Here is a 25,539-nt window from a genome sequence, read left to right as displayed (position 1 = left end):
GGTCAAGGTCACTAACTGGGTTTCCATCACCCTTTCATGAGGTACATTTTGCAATATCCCAGTGGGAGGGTATGTTGCTGAAACTGCCATTTTAACAAACCAGTGTAGTTTATCTGCTGTAATCACTTGATGAAAATGCCCCATCCATCCATCCATTTTCTATACCGCTTATTCGTTAAGGGTCACAGGGGTCGGAGCCTATCCCAGCTGACATTGGGCGAGAGGCGGGGTTCACCCTGGATGGGTCACCAGTCTGTCACAGGGCCATCAGGAGCAATTAGGGGTTCAGTATCTTGCGCAAGGAGGAAGTGTGGATCGAACCAACGACCCTTCGGTTTCTGGATGGCCACTCTACCTCTGAGCCATCCCGCCAAAATGCCCCTAAACTTTCAAAAGATTCACCTTACAATGACATGGAAACCCGGCTACTGTCACCTCACGTGGTCAGGACGTCTCGGCAACACCTGGAGGGTATTTCTTTAAAATTTTCCATAAATTTTCACTGGGACTTGAGGATAAACTGGGCTCAAAACCCTATAATTTACCATCACAGACTGCACGTGTGTGGAAAATCCTATACCTGAGGCTCATCCATCATTCCCTCAGTCAGTAAAGCCGTCGTTTTTCTTACCGATTGATTATGCTGTTGAATGTCTTACGTGCAGACTGAATGTTTAGCGGCTTGATGGATTCCTTCGTTAAAAACATTTTCAGAATATATTATCTTCCAAACGTCATATTTCTGCTGGTGTTTGCTCTTGTACTTTACTAATAGAAAGCAGGTGTGGGATGAGGTCACATGCAGGGTCAAAGCTCAAGTTGTTTTACTGGCATAAAAACAAGACATGGTGCAATGTAGGTGCCTATCGACCAGTGAAATGTCTCTCCCGAGGAAACAATATTCAGCATCAACAAAAAAAGAGAGAAAGAGGCATAACCAGTCAAAATAATTTCAACCTCATGAGTCAGAATACATTATTCAACAACACTGGCTAAAGTACATTCCATGTCAGTTGAGCTGCATCCTCTATACACTTGTTTGGTGATTTATTCATTTGCTGACTTGGAGCCTGGAACATCCGCACTCGTCCATGCATGGAATCTAATGTGTGGACTTTGTGGGGGTGGGAGGCCTGCAGTGGAGGAATGTATGGTTTTCATTTTGACCTTGTGAACTAGCATTTGCTGTTGCTTTTAGAGCCTCTGGAGATGTAAGTGGACCTAAGGTTGAGGTTAAAAGCCAGTTTACTAGGATATCTAAATATTTAATTATTAGTGTACATGATTTAAGCCCCAGTTGTTTCTTTGCTTGTGGTCAGATTGTGATGCAGATGAGTTTTGTCATCTAAAAGGATTAGTTTTTTCCCCCCCTCTGTGTTTAAAAGATGTGACACAAAATAGAAGCATTGTAGCTTGAAATAATAAGATGACTTGAGATGTGGGGCAGAATTATTGAAGTACAGATTACTAATTACATTTTTCTGTGATAAAATAAATTATATTTCTTTAACACAGATCCCCATGTGTGGCTGGTTGGCATCATCATCCCCAATATCAATATATATTTTTTACCCATCTCATTTTTAGTCCCTCTCAGTCCTTCTTTGTTCCTCCTCAGGCTCACCGTTGTCTTGGATTTAGAAGGTATCTGCCAACGATCCAGTAAGAGAGCTGCAGCCAGTTCCTTATCTTCCTGTGTTTAAAATAGTCCATGATTTAAGCTGCTCGCTCCTTCTGTCTCCTGCCACGTATAGGAGATGCAGCGATATCCTTAAAAAGCTACCGGGGCATATTTGTATTGAAGTAATTCTATGCTTCTAGAATTCTATGCTAATGTGAATGAATGAATGAAAGCTGAAATTGTTAAAAAAAAAAAAAAAAAAAAAGGTCCAGTAAAGACACTCATCTGGTTTCATAATGTTTGCATTCATAGTTTCCTTTTGTTGGACTTTGAATTCATTGTACACATTCAGTCAGTATTTGACCGGCATGTTTCTGTTTGTGTGTGCTCGCATTTGTTATGATATGCATGAGTGCCATCAATGGATTTTTTTTTCAATTATCTGATAGAAAACTAGAGTAACGCCACTGGGAGGAATGCTCATTTAGAGAAAACAAAGAAAATTGCAACTATAATATTGCTTCTTTAAATCATTACCTGCCACCAACATCCCCATCAATAAGGTAAACATAAGAAGGGATGAAGAATAAAGAGCCTGGGAATGCGTGCCGCCTCAGAATATCAAAGAAGCAACCGGCGTGGATATTTGAATAGAGAGTGTGAAAGAAGAAGAAATGTCTGAGGCATGAACAGACTGCTCATGTGGATGGATATTGGCTGTCTAGGTTTGCAGCTGCTATCACTGAGAGAGTGGATGGTAGCGAGGCAGGGCAAGGCAGCGCCGAACAGCCTGCCTTTATTTTATCCTCCCCGTGAAGAGAGAACGCTCTCCTGACTCTCAACCGCCATTTAGTTGCCTTGAGCTTGAAACTAAAGACCTGTTCAGCATGGACAAACATTGCTCCACGGCCAACAGCCTAAAATTAACGAGGCTCGAGGCATTTATGTCCTTGAAACATTATGTACGTCCGTGAATTTAAAGCAGGGGAACAAAAACGTCCCAGGTAATTAGGGACAGCTTTTACTACTGTACCCTGGTTTATGGAGGCTGCAGGCAGCCTGTTACGTTTCCTCCATTGTGAATCTCTGTAGGTGTGTTTTGCTTTTTCATATCTGTGTTTATACATTGACAAATGTCTTTAATAGGGATGTTTTTGAGAAAAAAAATTAAACTTCCCACACAGCAAAACTGTAACAAAGTTCCAGCCTAAAAGTAATATGGTTGGTATGTCTTTCTGATGCAAAACAGTTTGTTTTATTACTACATTTTATGTCTTTAATCCACTTAATTCTGACAGCAACCCAGCCTTGTTGGAGCTCGTCTTGTCATTTAGAGCAAATAATGAATGCGACTCCAGTTGACAAATGGTTTCATTCAGTTATGGCATAAACACTCAACAATAGCTGTCATGTGACCTGGGGGTCTTCTACACGTGCATGAACGTCATGCTGTGTACCACCTGTGACCCAGGACAGGAGCGAGGAATAACCCACTTGCATGTCTGCACCACACTAAATAAGTTTCATTTCTTTGTTCTTGTCGAACTTTGCTTATTTTGCAGTCAAACACCAGCAAGGAATTTAGGCCTTGACAAAATGAGAAGACTCACTTTATCTCTTTATTCACAGCAAACGGAAATATGTAATTTGTGATGAGAGGCTGTGAGTAAGGTGGATATCAAAGCCTTCGGGCCACAGCGTCCTGTAAGGAACCACAGAGTTGGATGATAAAGAATCAGATGAATATTTAAAGCATTTGCTTCATCCCCTTTGATTCATTCTGGATATTCTAAAAACACAACAAACAAATGACACATTTTAATGACACATCTTTGTATTGTCCGTCTCCGTCCTTCTGCCACATCACACCTTGCTTGTGCGTCTACACGGAGTGAGAAAGGGCACATCAGGTAAACACGGCGACCTGTGTTAGTGTCCCGTTGGCAACTGTGTCTTATTTTTCACGATGAGTCAAAATTTGAATGGTTTTTAAAGTAAAACTCAGACTAGAGACACAACATGGGAGCACGCTATGAACATTATTGTCAATTGTTACCATGACAACACAAGTCATGGAATCTTACATTTTCTGACCTCAATGAAGGATTTTTCTGGAGCAACCTTACCGAGACATTCACTGAACATAAAACACAATTATTTTTGTTTTATTTTGGAGGGCAGAACTGAAGCCGAACATGTTAACTGCAGCGTCGTATTCATCATCATCAACCCACCCAGCATCCATCCATCAGATCCGGGAAGGAGAATGTGTTGTTTTTGATTGGAAGGGTTACAGTCATCACTGTGCTACTGGTCTGACCTGTGTGGGAGTGATGAAGTCAGCCAGGAAGGCAAAAACACATTTAGCAGTATATCACCTATTTCCCATACAGGTGGTCAGATTGATTTGCAGCAATTTCTAGACATAAAAGCCAATATAAGACAAATGATGATGCATTTAGCCACTCTGAAAAAAAGTCCACAAATTCTAAAAAAAAAATCCTCTGTTTCCTAGAAATTTAAACAAGAAGGTTTCCATTTGCAAGTTCAGAGCTCATTTAGTCAAATTACAGAAAAAAAAAATCCCACTTGTAATGAAAAGTAATAGAGCATCCTGCAATTAAAACCAAGACAAATGGGCTCGGCAGCTCCTGTTTTTTTTTCTTCCTAGCATCTGGACATATTTAAAATTTTAATTTCCCAAATCTTCAAGGCCACTCTAGAATCCTGAATAGCTGGAGGGAATAAAGAGCTGCGAGCATCACGCCTACTGGCACATTCAATTGATTAAATGTCTGTCTGGATAGCTGAATTGGGAAATGACTGACTGTGTGAGCAGCATGCTGAGAGCCTGACTCTTGTATGTCATTTCTGCCTCTTTTTACTTTTCTACGTTAATTTTTTTGTTTTGCAGCTGCCTGTCTTGTACATGTATACAGACTTGCTAGCTCAGCGCTCAGCTGACCTGATTCCTGCCTGACTTCACCGCCGTTTATCTCTTATAAATGACTTACTACTTGATTGAGATGACACTTTAAGCATCGGCGAGCCAGACGTGGCAGCCGGCGCTGAAAACACTGACGTCACTGTGACCGCCATGCTCACGTACACTAATTCTACCCTCTTTGACCTGCATATGATGAAGCAATTCAGGAACAATTACTTATAATACTCAAACAGCTTAAATGTGATTTATTGCCAGTTGCAGGAGTGTGGCAGTCCCATATTTGTGACTGTGCAAGTTTAATGGCCTGAAATTTGACAATTTATCGTTGTAGCCCTCTCTCTATGGAGCTATTTAGTTGAGCTTTGTGTGTTTATGCCTCTTGAACAGTCAGAGAAAAACAGATGGCAGTGAGCGCTCTCTTCCCCTAAGATTGTGATGAATTCCCTGCACTCTGATTAGGCTGCGCTGGTTTGACTGGCCATTGGTCTCCAAAGACAACAGACTGTAATAGGCTTTGCTAAATGGCAACAGCCCAGTCAATGGGGGGTGGGGAGGCTGTCAAAAAACAAACAAAAATGAGAAAGCGAGAGATTTCATGAATCAGAGGAGATGGAAGGAGAGAGAAAGAGTGAGATACTTGCTTCCTAAGTGGCTTTAAGTGGCTGTGGAGTTCAGATAACAAGACTGACCTGGTAGAAGCTGTTAGGTCAGGAAAGGCAGTCAGAGCATGTTTTTGTGTGTGTGTGTGTGTGCGCACGTGCGCGCGTGCGAATGCGCCAAACCAAGCGGTCATAATAATAATAATAATAAAATCACTTCTCTGATGTTGAAATTTCAAAACAGGAACTCCACTCTGGCAGCCGGCCTTAATAACCTCAATAATTGCTGCCGGCAACCCTTCAGATTGGTTAGTGTGTGTCTACCTGTGTGTTTGTCTTTTAATCGGATTGAATGTCAGTCTCACTTACAGTTTGACATTAATTGTGATGCTGATTTAGTTTGACAGGCACACACACTTGTAACTATGTCTGATTAGAAAAAAAAAAAAAAAAAACCCCACAAAACAGTTGCACCAGATTGCCATTAACCTTCAGCAGAACAAATCAAGTGCAATATTCAGCATGGACTGATGTTAAACTTCTCTCTCACCTTCTACTCTGCTTCTGGTTTGTCATCACATTTTGTTTCTCCTGGGGAGAATCAGACTCCCCGATGAAATCGAATGGAAATTAAATGGGATGAATAATCTGCCAGCACCATGAATATTTTCATTTCCTCATGAAAAGGCTGTATCACACCCTGGGAAATCAAATGTTTTATATCACTTTTAAATAATTGACAGTCTTTTTTTTTCATGGATTTTAGCTCTCAGGATTTTTATTATTACCCATCAAGGAGGTTCTATTTTTCATGCCGTCTGTTAGCAAGATTATACAAAGACTGAAAATGGGCCAAGGAAGCACAGATGAATCAGAGTGGTTCCACTAATTATATTTAGTTTCATAAGCAGACCAAGATGGGGCATTTAATTTGATTAAGTGTTCAGAGGCTAAAATGGGTGATGTCACAGAGCAGGAGAAGGTGTTACGAAGGTGTGAAGGTCTGGCTAAGTGAGGTCTGCGCCAACCTTTTACTTTAACTGGCTACTCATGCCATATTAAATAGCAATGATTCTTGAAAACAAATGGATTCAAACTACGAAGAGGAAAAAAAAAAAAACGCTCCATGTGTTTCCTTTCAAATGTAACTTAAATCATGCAATGACATCACTCATCTTTTGAAATCAGCAAATCTGACCCAGGAGCTAATCGAAGGTTTTGGTGATGTGTAAAACTGAGAATATTAAGAAATTCATGTAAATCTAGTAATCGGAAGGACATGAGAATACTTTAAGGGTACATTTGACTTTGTCCAACTGTAGAGGCCCATTGCGATGCTGGGAGTTTTATGCTTGCATTTGTATTTTTTTTTAAATTTTTTTTACAAAGTTTTGAATGTGACACTAGAATGCATTTAAACATCGGAAGAGAAGTTTACGCTCGCTGTGCTTGATGGTTTAACATAAGATTCATTTAATGAGAGAGGAAGACAGCTGTCATGTCAGCATGGGAGCACAGTCTTGTGGGTGGGCTGGAAATTTAAACTTGGACCTGGAGATTGTCAACCCTGGATTTGCATAGGGCTTGTAACCACCAATAAAACTGTTTATTTTTCTTCCTGAGTGTATGTGTGTGTGTGTGTGTGTGTGTGTGTGTGAGTGTGCGCGTGTTTGACTGATTGAAGGGGGAGGTGGTTGTTTATTCATGTGAGCACACAGCAGAGCATTTCCTCCCAGAATGCATTTGCGCATATATGTTTGTCACTTTGTATATACTCACAGAGGTGGGTAAACATATGCATGCCTATTTTATATACAATTTGGCATTAATTGTGATGATTATGCGGCTTGACAGCAGTGGACGTTACAAACATAAACATGACCCGAACAGCTGCAAGAACATGCTACTCACAAGCGAACTGCGTCTGTCCTAGAAAGCAATTAACCTTGAGCAGAACGAACAGAATTTGGTAGCAGAGTATTGAGCCACGCACGCCGAGCAGGAAGAGCCTGCTGTTGCTCATTAGTGACGTGCAATACAGGAGGTACAAATATGGAACCGTGCCACATGTTTGCATAAATATGAACGCTCGTACAATTCAAGAAAACTGGCCGTGCCCTAAACTTATCTAATATTCATGTACGAGTCACATGCTGATGGATGACCTCGATCAGCGTGTTTTTTTTCATACACGTGTATCATAATGGCTAAACCTGCATGTTGTTACTCGCGCTTTAAAACAAAATTATGCAATCTGACATGTGCATTTGCGTATCTTAATGGTCTCCAAGTGATTCAACAGATTATAGATTCATTTCGGTGCGATGCTGTCGTCATGATCGCTGGACAGCCTAGGTGGAGGGTGCGCGGGGGATTCAGGAAGACGAGACGGAGCAGGAGGCTGTTGTCTCATTATCAGAATCTATAAGCGTTGGCGGCAAAGGACAGAGGGGAGATGAGAGTCAAGTGTGTAAATCAGGGGACAAAAGAAATGCAAGACCGACATAGAAAAGGGAAGGAGACTTGAGCTGGTTTCAGAAGGGTGGTCAGAAAATCTGTCAGTAAATGTCTGATCTTGTCTGTTAATCTGGGATAATGTTATTGTAAATGTACAAAGCTCCCTCCCATTGATCGCCTAATTAGTCGAGTTGAATATGATCAGAATACACTGAAATGGATTGAGAACATGCTAAATTGTAGCAGCTTTTAAAGGATCATCTTGTTCCTGTAACTCATTCCAGCGGAATCAATCATTTTGATGCAAACACAGATTGAAAAATACCTGAATTCTGGTACTGGGAGACCATATACCAACCCTACCTCTGCCTAATCCTGCCATTTTTGAAACGTTAAACAGATCCACGCAAAACCAAATGAAACCTAACCGTTCCAAAACATCCATCCATCGTCATCTTCCACTTATTCTTTACTAGTAAGGGTCGCGGGGGGGGCTGGAGCCTATCCCAGCATCTACAGGTGAGAGGCGGGGTTCACCCTGGACAGGTCGCCAGTCCATCGCAGGGCCAACATACAGAGACGAACAACCATTCACACTCACAGTCACACCTACGGTCAATTTAGAGTATCAATCAGCCTCGTCCCCTCTTGATGTCTTTGGACTGTGGGAGGAAGCTGGAGTACCAGAGAGAACCCACACAGGAACAGGGAGAACATGGAGACTCCACACAGAAAGATCCCGCGCCCGAGGCGGGACTCGAACCCGGAACCTTCTTGCTGTGAGGCCACAGTGCTGACCACTGCACCACCATGCAGCCCCCTTCCAACACATTTGGTGAAATTCAGCCTCATATATTTTGGTGTAGTTCTGCTCAAGACAAACAAAGTAAGGAGAGCGAACACCTCCACCAAGGCGATCTCAGCCAGCCTCTGTGTCACCCAATACATCCTCAGCCGGCGCAGCATCGTTAGTGGAATTTCCAAGGAGACGGAACATGAGTTTAAGTGCAGTGTGGGCTGTCTGCCTTGTCAGAGCATCTTTTTCTATTCTTCCCCTCCTTGCTACCTCATAATCGGTGACTGTTGTGCCTGAAGTTTCTAATTAAGCTGAATATGATGAACAAGCCATGTTGTTTTTTCCCCACCCAGTTAATGCTGCTATCATCCATCCTTGATCGTGAGAGGATTTGAGAGAACACAAAGGAAAAAATGTCAGTAGTGAAAGAAGTTGTAATCTTTAGTTTGCATATTTGAATGAAACTGCATTGAGCATAGAAAGCACTGACTGATCTGATTCATTCCTTGGTTCGCAACATTAATTGCAAATCTGTGCTTTTTCTTTCTTTCTTTTTTTTTTTTTAGAGAGAGAAGACGAAACAATGGCTTCGCAGCTTTATTTAACAAGTTAAGCCACACTGAACGAGCGGATACACAAACACACACCATGAACCGCCCGCTCTTCTTCTCCTGCTGACACGTGATTCAGGCATCATTGAATGAGTGGCTTAAATTAAGCACCTGGATCAGATTCACATTCCGCTGTGGCCGATTCTCTTGACCATTTGTTCACCGCTCCATGTAATTGTTTCCCAAACAAAGAATCACTCCTTGCCTCACAATTGCAGAGTATACAATTACGCCAACATTACAGACAATGACATCACATTAAATCGCTGCTGCATTATTGATAATTGTATAAAATGGATTGTTGGTTGGCTTAAGTCAATCATGTAAGCATGTGTTAAGCTAAACCTTGACACTGGAAATAGCATGAATTGATTAATTCCAGTAATCAGCAGTAATTACAGAGTTATGTTAAATGATTGTTTTTCTCAGAAAGATGAGCGGCAAGCCCACGTTACTGCGCTGGTTTTCCTAAGATTTAATGTTTTTGGTTCTGGATTCCAACAGGAGTCCATTGTTAAGGGTTGTTTTTCCCATCACGCTCTGACACCATGTAGATGACATATTTTGTTTTCGGGATTATGAATAATCTTAAACATAAATGTTACGATTCACTGTGTTACACCTCGTTCAGCTTCAAGCTTTGTTCTTGTCTCGACCTGATCCTAATTCTTTTCCCACACATAAATACAGATTATCAGACGTTTATCTCTCTGTTTATTTTATCATCTTCGTGAAGTTTTTCTGCGTTCTCAAACTAGACTGGATACTGAGGGTTAAAAAAAATTCCAAAAACAATAAAAAATAGACCCTATAAAACTGGCACTACACCATTACCTCCGTTTATCTCTTCACATTTTTATACTCTTACGGGAAAACGACAGTGTTTGTCTAGAGTGTACTTATGTACCACCAAAACACAGTGTCTTTAACAATGACTTTGACATTGGTTTCAAAACTGTCCACTGGGTTGATTCTGTTGTCACACGGGTCCAGTTACAGAGCAGAATGTTTCAAAACCTGCAGATATTACTGGAATTTGCAGTAGGAGCGGCTGAGACTTACTCTTATTATCATTACCACATCAATGTTATATAGTATATTTACTGGAAACTAAGTTGAGAAACTGGTCACAAGTATAAATATCAGAATGGAAATGTGTGTTTTACTCCATAAATAGTTAAACATGAATGATAGCTATGACAGACCCACGGCTGGAGGCCCTGATAGTTCCCTCCAGTCAGCACTCTTCAGCTGACATATTGCGTCCTGTGACGGTTTCTAACACTCCCACGGTTGAGGGTGCTTCAATAATTTTCAAATATTTGAGCAAGTTTGGCAAAACTTTGAGCGCTGAAGGCCTTCTAGCAGGATAAAACTGACAAAGGCCTGCTAGGTTTGAATCACCAGAGGAAGAAAAGGAGGAGGATGTGGGTGGGAAAACCAAAATACTGGTTTATTTGTAATGGAGGATGTAGTGTGCGTGTGTGTGTGTGTGTGTGTGTGTGTGTGTGTGTGTGTGTGTGTGTGTGTGTGTGTGTGTGTGTGCATGTGGGTGTGTGTGTGTGTGTGGGAGGGGGTGATACATGTACCAAAGTTTGGGAATCACGGTTCTGGTTAAATCTGTGATCAGATGTGGACCAAAACATCTCCTCCAAGATGCTTTAGAGGATGTGGTCTTGGTCTTGTTGCAAAACAAACTGTGCAGAGCTCCTTCAACAGTCTGTCTGTTTAAGCTCCTCTGCTCTCACAGCCAGAAGCGCTTTGCATAATGGGGAGAACTAAACCAACAGTCTCTGGCTGCAGCCAGAGAATGAATGGAGGTCCAACTTGACTCTGCAGTAGAATGCATTGTCTTCTTGGTTTTTGTGCAGATGGGACCTTCTGCCTGGGTTTATTTCATTCCTCTGGCCGAAGATACAACTAATTGAGCACAATGAAAGTTGTCACATGGTTTGGGGTATTGTAATTGGGTATGCTCGGTTTATTATCAGTGTGAAAAGAAACATGGAATCTGAAGTTGGAATGAATATGTCACTCAAATGAGACAGACTTTCCAAAGTGTGAACCACAGACCTGAGGAGAGGCTGAACGCCAAACTCAACCTGCCAGGCAGCCTCGACACAGGTGGTAGACAGTGACAACACACACCGCCCAGCCTCGGAACTGCCAACACTGGTGCAACAGCTGTGCCAGGAGACAGAGATAACACAGCCAACAACACTCCCCTCCTCTGGTGTTCCCCATCCACCCACAGATAAATTACAGATTAAGTGTCTAGATGGTCATTGATTTAACCGCATGAATGACATTACGTTAAAGGACAGAGGATGTGATGCGTCACTCGGCCGGTGCTCTTGTATAGCACAGCAATCAGTCAAGATTTTAGTAATTGACCCTTCCATCTGGCTCCTGCACCTCTGTGATATGGTGGGAGTGGATTCATTGTTTTCAAAGCACTTCCAAAGTTGGCCGAAACTGGTCGATATGGACATCTGTGGGCTCTTGAGCATGCTGGGGGAAATTAAGTTTTGTTTCTTTTCACAAATTGATTGGGTTGAACATCAGTTTGTCTCTCCATGCCCTGCATGCTGAAAATATTTGTTGCCAGGTTACCAGACAGACAGCTCCTGTGCACTGAATGAATTTGCTGTGACTTTGCAGGAATGAGAAAATCTTGGCTTCAGCATGACTTCCACTTTTTTGGGGGGGGAAAAGTGAATAGAACATGAGCTTTCTGTGGCACTCAGTGTGCTAATTTAAGGCCGAGACAAATTAGCTGCATTAGGTAACAGAACAAAACCCCAAACAAACAAAAGTATGTTTTACTTAGGGCTCATCCAGATCATCCAGTCCCCATTTGTATGCCATGAAGCAGGTAGCGCTGTTTATTCCAGGGGATGTTTATAGCAAGGGAGAGCATTCAGTGTATGATGCAGCCTGTTTATCGCTGATAAAGCTACATAAAGTGCACCGTCGCCTTGTCAATTGGTCGGCCCACCACCAATTTTCATCTGTCATCATCATCTGGTTAAAATTTTAATTTGCACAGTACTTTGTTTTACAACCAAATGTCTGCAGAACTATTTTGGCATTCTCCTCCACCACAGCGGTAGTGTACTGTGTTTACTGCTTATTAGCAAACGTAAGCTTAATTAAGCTTGTTAAAAAAAAAGGTTTAACATTTCTGCATACCTCTAAATATATATCATCTCAGTTTTTCAACCAATAACTTTGTTAACATTACTAACTATGATGCCATTTACAGTCCGAACACCAGATATGACTGTTTTTGAAAGGGAATTTCGTCTTAGCATGCTTTGTTGTTAGGGATTTTCTGGTGAATTTCGGGTTCGATACCACTCAGTGACATTTAAAGATGCCGTCAGCAGTTAAATCACTGTAACATTGACATGCATATCTGGAAATGTTGACATGAATCATATTTTTTGGCTCTGAAATCTTGAGCTTAACATCAATAGCCCATTAGGATTCTTAGCCTTTTGCACAGCCCCAGAGAGTAGTTTTGTTCATCCACAAATCTATGAAAAAGCAAAAAAAAAAAAAAGGTGCTAAAAATGATCCACTTTAATACTTTTTTCCCCTCACAAGACCAAAACTCTTTTCTCTCTTTCTCTGCTTCGTTCTTGCTTCCCTCTTCTGTGGTTTAAGAAACACTCAGTTCTGTTTGTGTCAAACACTTACAGGCTTGAAAAGAGGGATTAAAGCCGCAGTTTATAGCTTGTCAGCGTGGATTCATGGCTGATCCGTACAGCAACCAGGTTCATGGCTTAAATGTCCATAGAAACTTGTAAAACCCCCTGCAGGTGCGCAATTTACTGCTCTCCCAGACATTTGTATGCTCAATGTGTTATCCATTATACAGCCCTATCTTCCATTTCTCACTCTCAGTTTCAGATTTGAACAGCACCTGCTGCAGTAAGTGGCCAGTAAAACAACAGTGGCATATCAATAACCACATTTTAGTCTCAGTATCACTAACACTTTTTGTCTGTCAAGCTCTGCATATCATATTTCCAATGAATCAGACTTCACTCTGTGTCTCAGCAGACCTTTAAAGTGATGCTTCACCCATAAATGATTATTTCTTCATCAGTCACTCACCGGTAGATTTATTGAATTTATGAAGAAACACTGTCCCCTGCACAGCTCTAACTGTAGGTAAATCCAGAATTCACAAAATGCCACAAACTCGTTGCTTGTAGATAATGGAGGCCGACAATTTACAACAGCAAAACTGGATTAAGGTGGATTAGATTAGAAAGACTTTATCGTCCCGAGGGGCAATTAGGTTTTTGACAGTATACAATACAACATGAACCACAAACAGCAACATCCTAAATCATGTAATGAATTCACCATCCACTATAATCCAAGTCTGGATCCTACTGGTTGATATGTTTGTTCAGAGATGTTTGGTAAAGATTTTCTGTTGTTAATCTTTAGTCCTCAGCTTCGTGTAACAAATAGACTGGATTCACCTCAAAGTTAGGAAGAGGAAAAAAACCTTCATGAATTCAAGACATATAAGGATAATTAGTATTAATTCAAAATGTCTCTTGTACTAAAGACTGAAAATGGAAGGTCTGAAATATCTCGGTCTCATCTGTCCTTTCCTAACACTCTCCACTTCATCAGAGGTGAGCCATGCTCCCCGCCATGAGCCGGGCCTGTGGAGACTCTCGTCAGTCGCCCAGACCTAGGACAACTCCTGACAAGGTCAAAGAGGTCTGCCACTCTGAGATTAAAACAGCTTCACCCATCCAACGAGTCGCCCCTCCAGGCAGGTGTTATCCCAGCAGTGGCAATGCCAAAAAGCTGAAATGGATATGCAGTGCACTGACCGTGACCTCCCAATAGATCTTTGTCTTGTGCGGTGGGGATGGTTGGTGGTTAGCAGAGTTCCTCTCTGTTCTTTTAGAGGTGATTCAGGTGTCACTTGGAAAAAAAAAGAAGAAGACGTTCCTGACATTGTATGTTCATGTGCGTTTGGTATGTCTGTATTTGTTGCATCAGTTCGAGCCAAAGTAAACAGCAGGGACGGAAGGCTTGGTTCGGGTCCCAGCGGCCGGCCAGAGGTTTCCCACAAACACAGCTGTCAAAGCTGGCACACAGACAACTATGAGCGTGATGCTAGTGAACATGTTTGCTTGTGTGAGTTTTGTTCAACTCAAAGTTTACTGTGTGAGGGCAGTGTGACCCAGGGTCCTCCGAGCACTCAACCTTTTATCCATCCATTATTTCTTGAGGTTACTAAATGTTTGGGATCAGTTGTTCTGTACAAGATGAAGAGGTTGCACACTCCTCTTGGAAACTAAATTAAGATATTTGATGATTATGATGAGATGGTGCTATGGTTTTGGTAAGATTTTGTTAAGGGGACGATTATGAGCAAGATAAAAAAAATCTAAAGTTAGGGAGCCTGCATCATTGTTTCTGTATTTTTTTTTTCCACAATTCTCCAGCATTAATAGGCCACTACTTGTGACGTACAATAAAAGTCTCACTTATCACTTAACCGTCATTACTGCTGTTTTAGTTTTAAATATTTTATTTTTGAGTAGTGGAATAGCAGTTCGGCGGCACAGTGGTGCAGTGATTAGCACTGTCCCGGCTCCAGCACAGGATCTTTCTGTGTGGAGTCTCCATGTTCTCCCTGTTCCTGTGTGGGTTCTCTCTGGTACTCCAGCTTCCTCCCACAGTCCAAAGACATCAAGAAGGGACGAGGCTGATTGATACTCTAAATTGACTGTAGGTGTGACTGTGAGTGTGAATGGTTGTCTGTCTCTATGTGTTGGCCCTGGGATAGACAGGTGACCTGTCCAGGGTGAACCCCGCCTCACGCCTCACGCCTGAAGGCTGCTGGGATAGGCTCCAGCCCCCCCCCCCCCCCCCCCCGTGACCCTTAACGGGAATAAGCGGAAGAAAATGGATGGATGGTGGATGGAATACAAGTTGACTTGAAAATCCCATTTTACTTTCTTATTGTGAAACATTAAACAATCTTTGCAGCAATTCATCAACCAACTGACAATTCCTGCAGAATTAATGGAAAACCCTGTAAAATGTAGCATAGAGGCATCCTAAGCTGATGTGTTGCTTCTACTGAATGCTCTTATTACTGTGATTGTTCTAATATCGCTTTATGAGATTATGATTTTTTAAAAATTTAAATGTGATATAAAGCGCTATAGAGGAGATGCACAATACACACTACACTATAATCCGAGTATCAATATGGGACTAGAAAGCCACCGCTACTTTTATTTCTATTGTAACTTGCAATAACGATTTATGCTTCCATAATAGATAGATTTCATGGTGCACATTTTGGCCGTAGCAGAGGAGTGTTACAGCTGCTTTCCTATAAAGGAATGTCCCTCAAAGTAAAGTCTGTGCCAAACAAGCTCACACAATCCTCATTAAGCTTGAGTGGAGTTCGTGGTGACATGCTCAATACTCCACGGGCACCAGAAGAGTACGTCAGCCGAGCTGGCGACTTGGTTGCCCCTCTGCTTACCTGACCGTGGGTAAATATATTTAAATATTTTACTCATCTAGACTTTCCAAATGTTTTCAGAGCAAAAGGATCAAAATGTGATAATGAAATGAGTCATTTTGCTGAGATTGTGTGATGCACAAAACGATTTATGCACCATTTTACAGCGTACAGTAAGTGCAGAGCTTGAGTAAAACAAATGTTCTCGATGCTAACAGGTGGGCATGATAAAGGTGTTGTTTTCCAACAGTAGCAATTTTGGCAAATGGTTTTGACTCAAGTGAAATTGTACATGGTGATGAGGCATCATTACAAACTCTTCAAACTTTAATTTGCACAAACAAATCAAAGCAAAACATCCATTTAATCTAGGAAATTCCTATTGTCACGGACAGACATGCAGTTTCAGCTTTCCTTTGTTGTCTTTTCAACCTTCTTGTGTTTTTTTCCTTCATCACAAGCTCATTTAATATTTAGACAGCATGACAGATGAATCGATGTGAGAGGGAGCGATTCAGGGCCTAGAGTCGGCAGAGATGGCGGTTTCTGATGTTAGAGAGAGAATATTGTGTTTGTGTGTGTGTGTGTGCGTGTGTGTGTGTGTTTGTGTGTGTGTGTGTGTGTGTATGAACTGTGTCAGGAAGGTTGCCAAGACTCAGGGAGAAGGCCTTATGTGCCCAGGGTGTAAGGAGGACTGGGATGTGTTTGTCCGGGGATGAATATGCGTAACACACTCACACACACACACACACACACACACACACACACACACACACACACACACACACACACACACTCACAATGTGACTAATTGGCAGAAGACAGCTGCTGCCAACCAGAAAACTCATGTGAAAGTGCTCATCGTGCTCTGGCCCACAGGCAGCCACGCCACACTTAACAATTTACCCTTGTTGTAATGAGCGCAAATGTGCACTGAGTTCACTTCTTGTCTAAAGCGTTTTATTTACAAGTCATCTAGCAACAATGAAGCTAACAACCTTTCAGTGTCATAATTATGGAATTGTGACTTTGCTGAAACAGAGAGATTCAGTTGACTGCTATCTATCAAGTCAGCAGGTAGAGAAAGTTGGTTCCTGAACAGTGAGTTTATGCTTTTAGTTTCCATCAGAGTGCTTTCTCACTCATGCAAACTATAATATTTTCAGTCAAGGTCACTTTTGGTGTGCTCACAAAAGAGCAGAAAATCCCATTCCTATACTATTCCTGGTGTGAGTGTCATCATCCCAAAAGTCACTCCTGAAATTAGAGACGCAAGAAAAAGTGTGTGTGCATTAACTTTGTAATTCCAATAGGAACATAGATTTTTTTTTAAAAATCAAGATTGTTTCAGCAAAGATTCCGTGCAGCAGTACTTTGGGATGTCGATTTTGAATACTGTGATACTTTCAAAGAAATATAAAATTAAAATTACTCCTGAGTCTTAAAACAGTCATGAAACAGAGACTTGAATGTATTTTCAAGGTGGGCCAATTCTCAGGAATGTTACATGAAGGACAGAAGCATGAAATTAACAGACAGTCGTAAAGTCAGTAAAAAGATTTTCACTCGATGGAGAAAATCTTCCGTTTCGATTCAAATAAAATAGTAAATGGATTGTAATTAAATAGCACTTTTCCACATCTATGACACTTGAAGCGATTTACAGGGTTGCCTCATATAGCCTTTCACACACTGAACGTAGAAGCTGCAGAGGTGCTTATTAGGAGCAATAAGCAGTTAGGACACTTCCACATGGTCTCTGAGGGAAGAAGGGATCAAACCAGCGACCCTTCAGCTAGGTGGCCTTTTTCTTTTACCTCCAGAGCCATGCAACCTTGTGTTGTTTGGTTATAATTCCATACAAAATCAATTCGTAATAAATCAAGCCGCCACCTGCTTCATCTGTCCTCAATGACGCCATTTCTCAAGGGTTCACACTGTAAAAAAACAAACTTTCATCTGCTGTATCTGTCAATGACCTTGATCAAGGTTAGTAAGCAGCTACTGTAACGGCGCTGCAGGGTTGCACCATATAAACGTCAAAAGGTCCAAGTTACACGAGCAGATAAGAGAAACCTCAAGTTAGTTGCAACGTTCGGATGGATACAGGGTCAAAGAATATGAATCTCAAAACGATATGAAGGAATTGACTTTGAGCCACTCTTGCAATACCAGACAGAGTTAACTTCTGCCAAACCAGCGGATTTCTGAATGCCTTGCCGGAAATTATGCTAAACCTGAGCTGTAGCAATCACCTTTTCGCTGTCGTGGTCAGAACGGATGGGTGAATCCTATCCTAATAAAAGCAGTACGTTTTGCCACAAAGTCAACACTTATCAACAAAATGAAGGAGTTTTCTTTGGTGACTGTTGCTCGGACAGCGAGTTAAAGGGTCATGACCTCTGCACGTCGCTGCTTCAACCCCTGAGATTTTTGATTGGTTTTGCCACATTATTTTCTTTTTACTCTTAATTGTTTCCAACCCATGTAGCAAAAAACCCCCTAGTGGACTAACTTCGACCAATCCCAGATTTGCAGCTTCCTACTCAGACATTTCAATGTGGAGGTTTCTTTTTTTCTCCTTTGCTCTCTTCGTTTTTGCGTCAAATATGAGGGATATACCTACATATTTCTGGACCCCCCCCCCCACAAAAGAAAAAAATAAAGGAAAACACTTCATGTGACGTCACAATCATGACAACATGGTTCATGCTTGTAAAAAAAACCCACACCAAATGTTAAGACAAATGTTTGAATCTTTGAAACAACTAAAAATACTAAGTGCTACAGAGAGCAACACAGAAGCAGAAGCAAGAGCATGTCACATAATTTATTCTAGTGATGACAAGCTTTGTCGCAAGTTTTCCCCGTCTCCCCTCCCCCATATCTCCCTGCAGTTTACCCTCTGCCCAGTAGATGGAAGCAAAGCTACACAGACCAACTAACCAAAAAATAGTTGGGTGGGAGTTTCTTTAGATGGAGAATTGCACAAGGAGCTGGCCTGCCCTTCTTTCCCCAAGTAGAGAGACAGCTCCTTTTAACTCTCTTCAATCAAGCTTCCATAAAGGCATAACGACTGCACTCCTTACATCAGGCGCCCTGCAAGAGCTTCGTTCCAAAGCCAGTTCACATCCAAGGAGCTTGGACTCTGATGGGAAGAGCAGGAGCAGGAAGAGAAACAGCATAAGAGGGAGGAAATTTAGGAGGGCGCTGGCATCGTGAAACTTCAGATCTGATTACTAAATGCAGTTTACAAGATATCCTGAGGTCTGATAAACACAAATGAAATCAAAGCAGCCAGCTGACTCGGCGATCCTGTGCATTTCCTTTTCTCTACTGGCCTTTGATCCAGCATTGAACCTGCAGTTTTAAATCCTTGAGTGTATGTTATACAGGCTCTCTCTTGTTATCTCTTGTGCTCCTTCTCTCGCTTTAATTAATGCTCACCTATGTGCACCCAGGATTAGATCAGGCCAGAGAAATCAATGGTTTACAGCAAAGGAATGTAAAAAAAAAATGAAGAGAAGAGGAATACGGAAGCCGTCACATTTTAATCAGGATAGTTGAAGATCAGGAGTAAAGCAAAGTTTCTGCTCTTATGTTGAGTGTGTCCGTCACGTGTGCAGTGTGTGTCCATACCAGCGTCAAGGGTAGCTAATAAAGGAAGATCGGTGGGAGAGTTTGGACCCTGAAGTTCCCACAGAAGAACCATCTGATCCCTTTGAAGTCTTGGAGGCATGCACGGCTCTGCAAGATTGCAATCTCAGCGGCTGCAGTTGTGGGAATTGGAGCTACCTGCAGTGTGTATTTACTAACTGGAAATGTCACCCTCCTTACATTGGTGCAGAATCTCTGCAGTGACAATCCAGGACATCAGTTAGCCTAAAAGATACTTTTGAAAGAAATGCAGGCTGAAAGACAAAACTTTCACTATGAAAGCACAACAGCCTGAACATCATTTTACAGTTTGTCTCAGGATCACCAGTACTCTTCCATTGATGGGTCAAGTATGGAGCGGAACTACATTAAAGTGCTCTGTTCATGCCACAAAAATGCCTTACAAGACTAAGTTATATTTCAATTAGTTTCAGTTAAGTGTTTGTGGGGTCAAAGGTCACTGTCACTTCTAGAATGCCTTGAGTGAATTCCTTTAATTTTAGCACAAGTGTCCATTCTGACACTGAAAAAAAGATTTTGACATTCAAAGGTCCAGGTCACTGTCACAAGCACACATCATGGCGACATGACAACCATGACTGTAGCATTTGTTTCTATCGTTTCAAGAACACCACTTGTACTTAAGTTCATACTTGGTAGGTGTATTTCAATCAGTGTACTTTTTTTTTTTTTTTTCCCCTAAATTTCCTAATTGTCCCTGCCAGCAGCCAAGGTCACATCTGGGCAAGTTCCAAATTTCAGGGGTAACTGGTTTGACCTCAGCACTATAAATACAGATGGGTGGCAATTTAAATGGACAACCACCATTAAGTTTTAGATATCGGGCCACCAGGCGCAGCCAGGATAACTTCTAGAGATGGGTGACTCAGACCTAAATGATCCTGCTTGTATTGTTCATCCAGCCTCACTGAAATAAATCAACATTTTGTCCTCAAAACTGCACTCATCATAAGTTCTGCAGCTTTCTGACAGTTTCCCTATTCATGAATCAACCACAGGAGTCGCTCCTTGAAATTCAGCCAACGAAATCTCAAACAAATGAAGGAAAATCAACAGAGAAAAGAAGTAAAATGAAGCCTCAGTTAGCAACGGCTGTGCTTCCCGTTGCCACGTACCATCCAGCTGCTTTTACAGGCAGCCTCCTAAGCAGAGTCCTACCATTTAGGCTAGTGTGTGGTTTAATGCATAGATGTACAGTAGCAAGGCCCCTCAGGACATGGTTCTCTAAAGCTGTATCGGAAAGACAACAGTACTCTTGTCCATCATAGGTTTACATTGATTTTATGAGCTTTGCAAAGCAATTATATGCAAAAAAAAAAAAAAAAAAATTGCATAGAGAGGTAGAAAGTTGAGATCAGGTTACTGAAAGAAAAGACCCATCATCACAGTGTTTACCGGAATAGCGCACAAGCCTCAGGAGCTTTTTATTTTTCAAAAAATGTAGATGAGCTGAATGTGCAGATTAGAGCACAAAAATACCTCATATCAGCAGTTGGCAGTAAGCAGTTGCTCATACCTTCTGACGCTGGAACAGGCAACATGATTTTTCACATGTATCTAGTAAAAGCAGTTTACATGAGTCATACCTGATATGCCTGTGTGCAATGTTCATGGTTCGAGTGATCATTTTAGCGCGCTGCTACAGTAAAGAGTTTAAAAGAACAAACAAAGACAGTAAGAAGGGATCAAGCGAGAGGAAATTAAGAAAACCGGTCTACATTGGTGTTTCGATGCTATGTTTGGAAATGAAATCAGTCAAATATGATCACATTTTAAAAAGAGAGAGCCCACAACCAAACTTTTCAGAGATGCACTCTGAGCCATCTCAACAGTTCTGTTTAGAAATACGTTTGAGTTTAGTGACGGCAAAATTGCATCTTGAAATAAAAATAAGCGATGTAAGCAAGAGAGAGCTGACCGCTGACTTGTGATTGGTTAGTCACCTGTTCAATCCAGAATAAATCACGAAAGTGAAGCAGCAGCGTTTGTCCCACCCTCATCACGAGCCTTGAGGAGGCCCCTTAACTCAAACTGCCTCAGCGCTGTGACAAGGCGCTCCTGCGTGAATAAAGTTGAAAACTTTACCTTAAATAAGTAAAAAAAAAACAACACAATTTTTTTTTTTTTTATCCATCCATCCATTTTCTATACCTCTTATCTGTTCAGGGTCGTGGGACCTTATGGCTCTTTTACTACTTTTGCTTTTTGGTTTGTTATGCACAAAATGCGCATAAATTGATATTTGAATTGATTCAATGTTTTATTCAAGTCAACATAATCCAGCGCCATTTCTGGGGAGTTTTGACAGGCGTGCATTGCAGAACTAAGTCGGAACGACACAACATTTCGAGTATATACTGTAGTAGCTGCCACAGATCCATGATGTACTGAAGGTTGTCATCCTGTAGGCTCTTTTTTCCCTTTAACTTGCTTGAACCACAGCAACAAGTCAGTCAAATCCACACTGTTATCATTAAAACCTCCGGACGCTGTTGACACCATCGGATCTGGGATGCGAAAAAGTGATCATGGTGGAGAATGAAAGGATGGAGGGAGACAGGGGAGGAGCTGGAGTGTGGCACAAGATAAAGAGGGAACAGAGGCTTGAAAATACACAAAGACCAATAAAAAAGAGAGAGAAGATTAAATGAAATTTCAGCACCCGTGTTATAGCTGACTTGTTCATTGAAATAAATGTACCAGTTAATGTTAGGCACTGCACAATTGGAAGAATTTGTCCCCCAGACAAATTCCAAAACAAGGAGCACTGGACAGGAACTAAATTATATAAATTGTCTGACGGTACTTTGGCTTACAGCAAGATCAAAATTTCTCCATTTATAAGACCAAGTAGTCAAAAATATCAGCACATTAATGGAATTATGAGTAGGGGGAAAATAGTGATTTAAATAACCCTGATTTGAATAAATATAGCCACAGGAGATATTTGACACTGTCATGCAGAACTTTAATAAATGGCAATACAGTTGTTGCAGGTTTTTTTTTTTTATGATCAAGCATGAAAAAAATCATCATACTTTAGCGAGAACGACTACAGCGCAGATACATTTTTGAGTATGGGGTTATGAGAAGTGTTGGTGGAGAGATGGTAGGAGTTATAAGGAGCAGGGAGAAATAAAAGAGAAAAGAGACGTATGTCAGGACATTAAAGAGAATTGTCAAGATGAATATTGGAAGGGAGCACAAGAGGAACATAGAAATGAGATGGAGGGATGCGAATGAGAAAAACACAATCAAGAGAAAGATGTTCGTGAAGAAGATACCTGAGCGTGAAGCAGGGCTCGCCTTCAAACTGATGCTCATCTTGCATGACTTCCTCACAGGAGTATATCTCGAAATGCAACTGTATCAACTTGAAATCCAGATCCAAAATAACTTAATAAGGCTTATTTCCTCTACAGATTTTCTCATTTTAAGATAAATTTCTATGACAATTGATCAAAGTCATCCACTGACCAATTGAAAGGTAAAGCAGGAATTGTGCTTGTAAGTTACATAAAATTACACAATGACCAACCTACTAATCCTAATTGTCAGTAGGATACACAGTGTGTTGTATACATAAGAGTCCAAACACTGAACTGAAAAATAAAAACCACTACCAGGAAAGCGTTAATTCAGGCAATGTGAGAAGTTGCAGTTACTTCACACTGGGCAGATGCCTTCTATTTGAAGCCTTCTATTAGTGAGGAATGATATACGATGTAATGAAAAGAAGAATCCATAAAGATAAAGATCTATATTGTATCTCTGCCAATTCTGCCTGCTGCCTAACGCTCCCAGCAGCCCTCCTCTTCACTGCTCGGGCTCAGCTTCTATTCGAACGCTGCTTTTAACTTAGCGCACACTCACTGTAACGGTACACTCATCACACGGATTTCCAAAGAAGTAACAGGCAGACTTAAGCCCTGATGTCTGTGGGAAACACTGTCACAAGCAGCTTTCACTCTCCTTCTCAGGATGGATCAATACGTCACGTCCAGGAGTCGTTCACCTGGCCAGGCAGGAGGGTCATGGAGGATATAGGAGGGCCTTTTTCTCTTGTACGTGTTTAGTTTTTGATGAAAACTGTAGTCAGATTATACCAGAAACTCACCTTTAGCTCTAACAAATGACATTCCGCATAAATGCAGAATTATGTTGGTTTGCATCATAAAAAAAATACAGATCCTATTTAGTTTAATGTTCCTTTACACTGAGCATCTGTGAGGAGACGGTCATGATTTAAAAGGACACAGGAATCAAAACCGTTCTGGTGTAACAATTGAAACTTTATAGCGAGGAGTGAAGGTTTCAAGTGTTCATCCCGTTTAATTGATCCTACAAGTCCCGTGAGGGAAGATCCTGCGGTGGTGTTCCGCATATGAATTGCGCAAGTGAAATAAGCTGGTTTGGCCTAATATGCTACGAAGTAAAACCAGCCAAGGTTTGTATACTGTGTAGTTTAGAGCACAGCAGCATCCATTATGTTTATAGTCTATGAAACTAAACTAATAAAACACTCATCGGGATTATTAGAATTGAGTCACCTTACCCTTGCTGCATGCTGCATCAGCTTTCACTGCATCAACTCAAGACACGCCTCTTTTCACTCCTCTCCTGCCAACCTGCGATCAATCCCCGGGTCAGCGGAGCAGCGGAGTACACGAGGAGGACAGGCTGATGGAGCTCCTGAGGCTGGATTGCATTTACCGTCTTTGTAGTGAGGAAGTGAGTACATTAAATCTTTTTGTCCGTGCACATCATCTGCAGAGTCATTGATGTTGTTCCATTAAGATTAAATGGATGAATAAATAATGATCCATCTAATAACCAATCTACTGAACAAACAACCAAAAGCAATCAGCAAACAAGAAAATTACTAATGGGGTAATAAGTTCAACAAATAAACAACGAACCTACCACACAGATCTCAAGTAAATCAAAAATCAAAGTAGTCAAGGGTGCACAAGTGAGGTTTTTAAAATCTTATTGGAGGTTTTGAGTGGACAAAATACATCATTATTGATTATAGATCTACTTCACTAAAAGCTGCCGCTATAAAATGATGGATAAATTGTTGTGGAGTTGTGACGGGTTAAACAAACAAAAATCATTTCAAAATCACAGCGGATAAATTGTTTTCAAATGCCAAAATTAAGGTGATGAGTTAGGATGGAGTTATGCTGTCGGTGTGTGGACATCGTCACACCGGCCAAGAAAAAGTCACCGCATTCTCCCGCTGAGTCAGCGCGGGCACCGCCGTCTGAGACGTCCTCATGCTGGCCATCAATCAATACATAGTTCCATCATTGTTTGGAGAGAACTACAGTTAAATCATCCACCCTCTGATTTCTTGAAAGATCCCCATTTTAATGATACACAGATCTGACCTCCTGTTCTTAGACCTGCTGAAATGAGCTTTTCCTCATCCTGGTGTTATGAACAAGGAGAAGAATTCAGGAATATGTCAGAAGACACGTGTTGTCAACTGAGGACTTCTGTCTGTGAAAGTATTCAGTAACGTTAACCCGGCACTTGTGTTTGACTTTGGTTCTCTATTTTAATTTGTTATCTTCTGCAAGATGGATATTAGTATGATTAAATCTTCAAATGATGGGCACCATCCTGAAAAGAGTTACAAATAATATAAAATAATAAGAAGAAGAATAATAATAAGAGAGCTCCTCCACACATTTACATCTTCTCATCCATTAGTTATTAGTTTTTTTTTTTAAAGTCTGATTCCCTCAGATCTTGTTCTTCTTACATAGGTTTAAAACGTATGGGTAACATCGATAACACAGAGAAGTGAAAGTATATGGATGAAGCAAAGAAGAGATAAACATAAGATCCTCGTCTCCTGCCAGCGGAATGCTAGCTGTTAGCAACTGCAATGTAACGTGTACACATCTGCTGTGGGTCCAGATATTCTGTGAGCTAGGTGAGATCGGTCTTGAGCAAAGATATGCTGTGTTTTGGTTTGTTTGAAACTAGTATCTCCAACCTTAAACAAACATGAGAGGCACAATATTACAAGAAGTACATAACTGGGGGTCTAAACCTTGGTGTGACATTTAGTCACTTTTACCATCGCACAGTTTGATCCCAGTGAGATTCCAATCCAACCTGATTGGAGAGGATGAACTTTGCTAGACATCTTGGATGGAAAGTTGACTTTTTCCAGCACTGAGACTTTAGTGGAAATGTTTATTACAAATTCTTTTGTGAGCAACTGCAATCACTGAATCTAACATTTCTGTTCATTCAGGCGTCCGGCTCCTTGGCGATCACCTTTTGGGATAAACAGGGG

General features: G+C 41.2%; 1 long non-coding RNA gene across 1 annotated transcript; it reads left to right on the top strand.

Annotated features, from left to right (window-relative positions):
* Positions 1–25,539, top strand: LOC147248487 (uncharacterized). Its single transcript, XR_015109278.1, has 3 exons — positions 1–41; positions 23,877–23,957; positions 25,498–25,539. It is a non-coding gene; the product is annotated as an uncharacterized LOC147248487 (long non-coding RNA).

The sequence above is a fragment of the Aulostomus chinensis genome, chromosome 15 (assembly GCF_037954235.1).
Source record: "Aulostomus chinensis isolate RoL2024-O1b breed Wild chromosome 15, RoL_Achi_v1.0, whole genome shotgun sequence".
Lineage (NCBI taxonomy): Eukaryota > Metazoa > Chordata > Actinopteri > Syngnathiformes > Aulostomidae > Aulostomus > Aulostomus chinensis.
The sequence above is the reverse complement of the archived record's forward strand: the minus strand, read 5'-3'. Positions and strand labels throughout refer to the sequence as shown.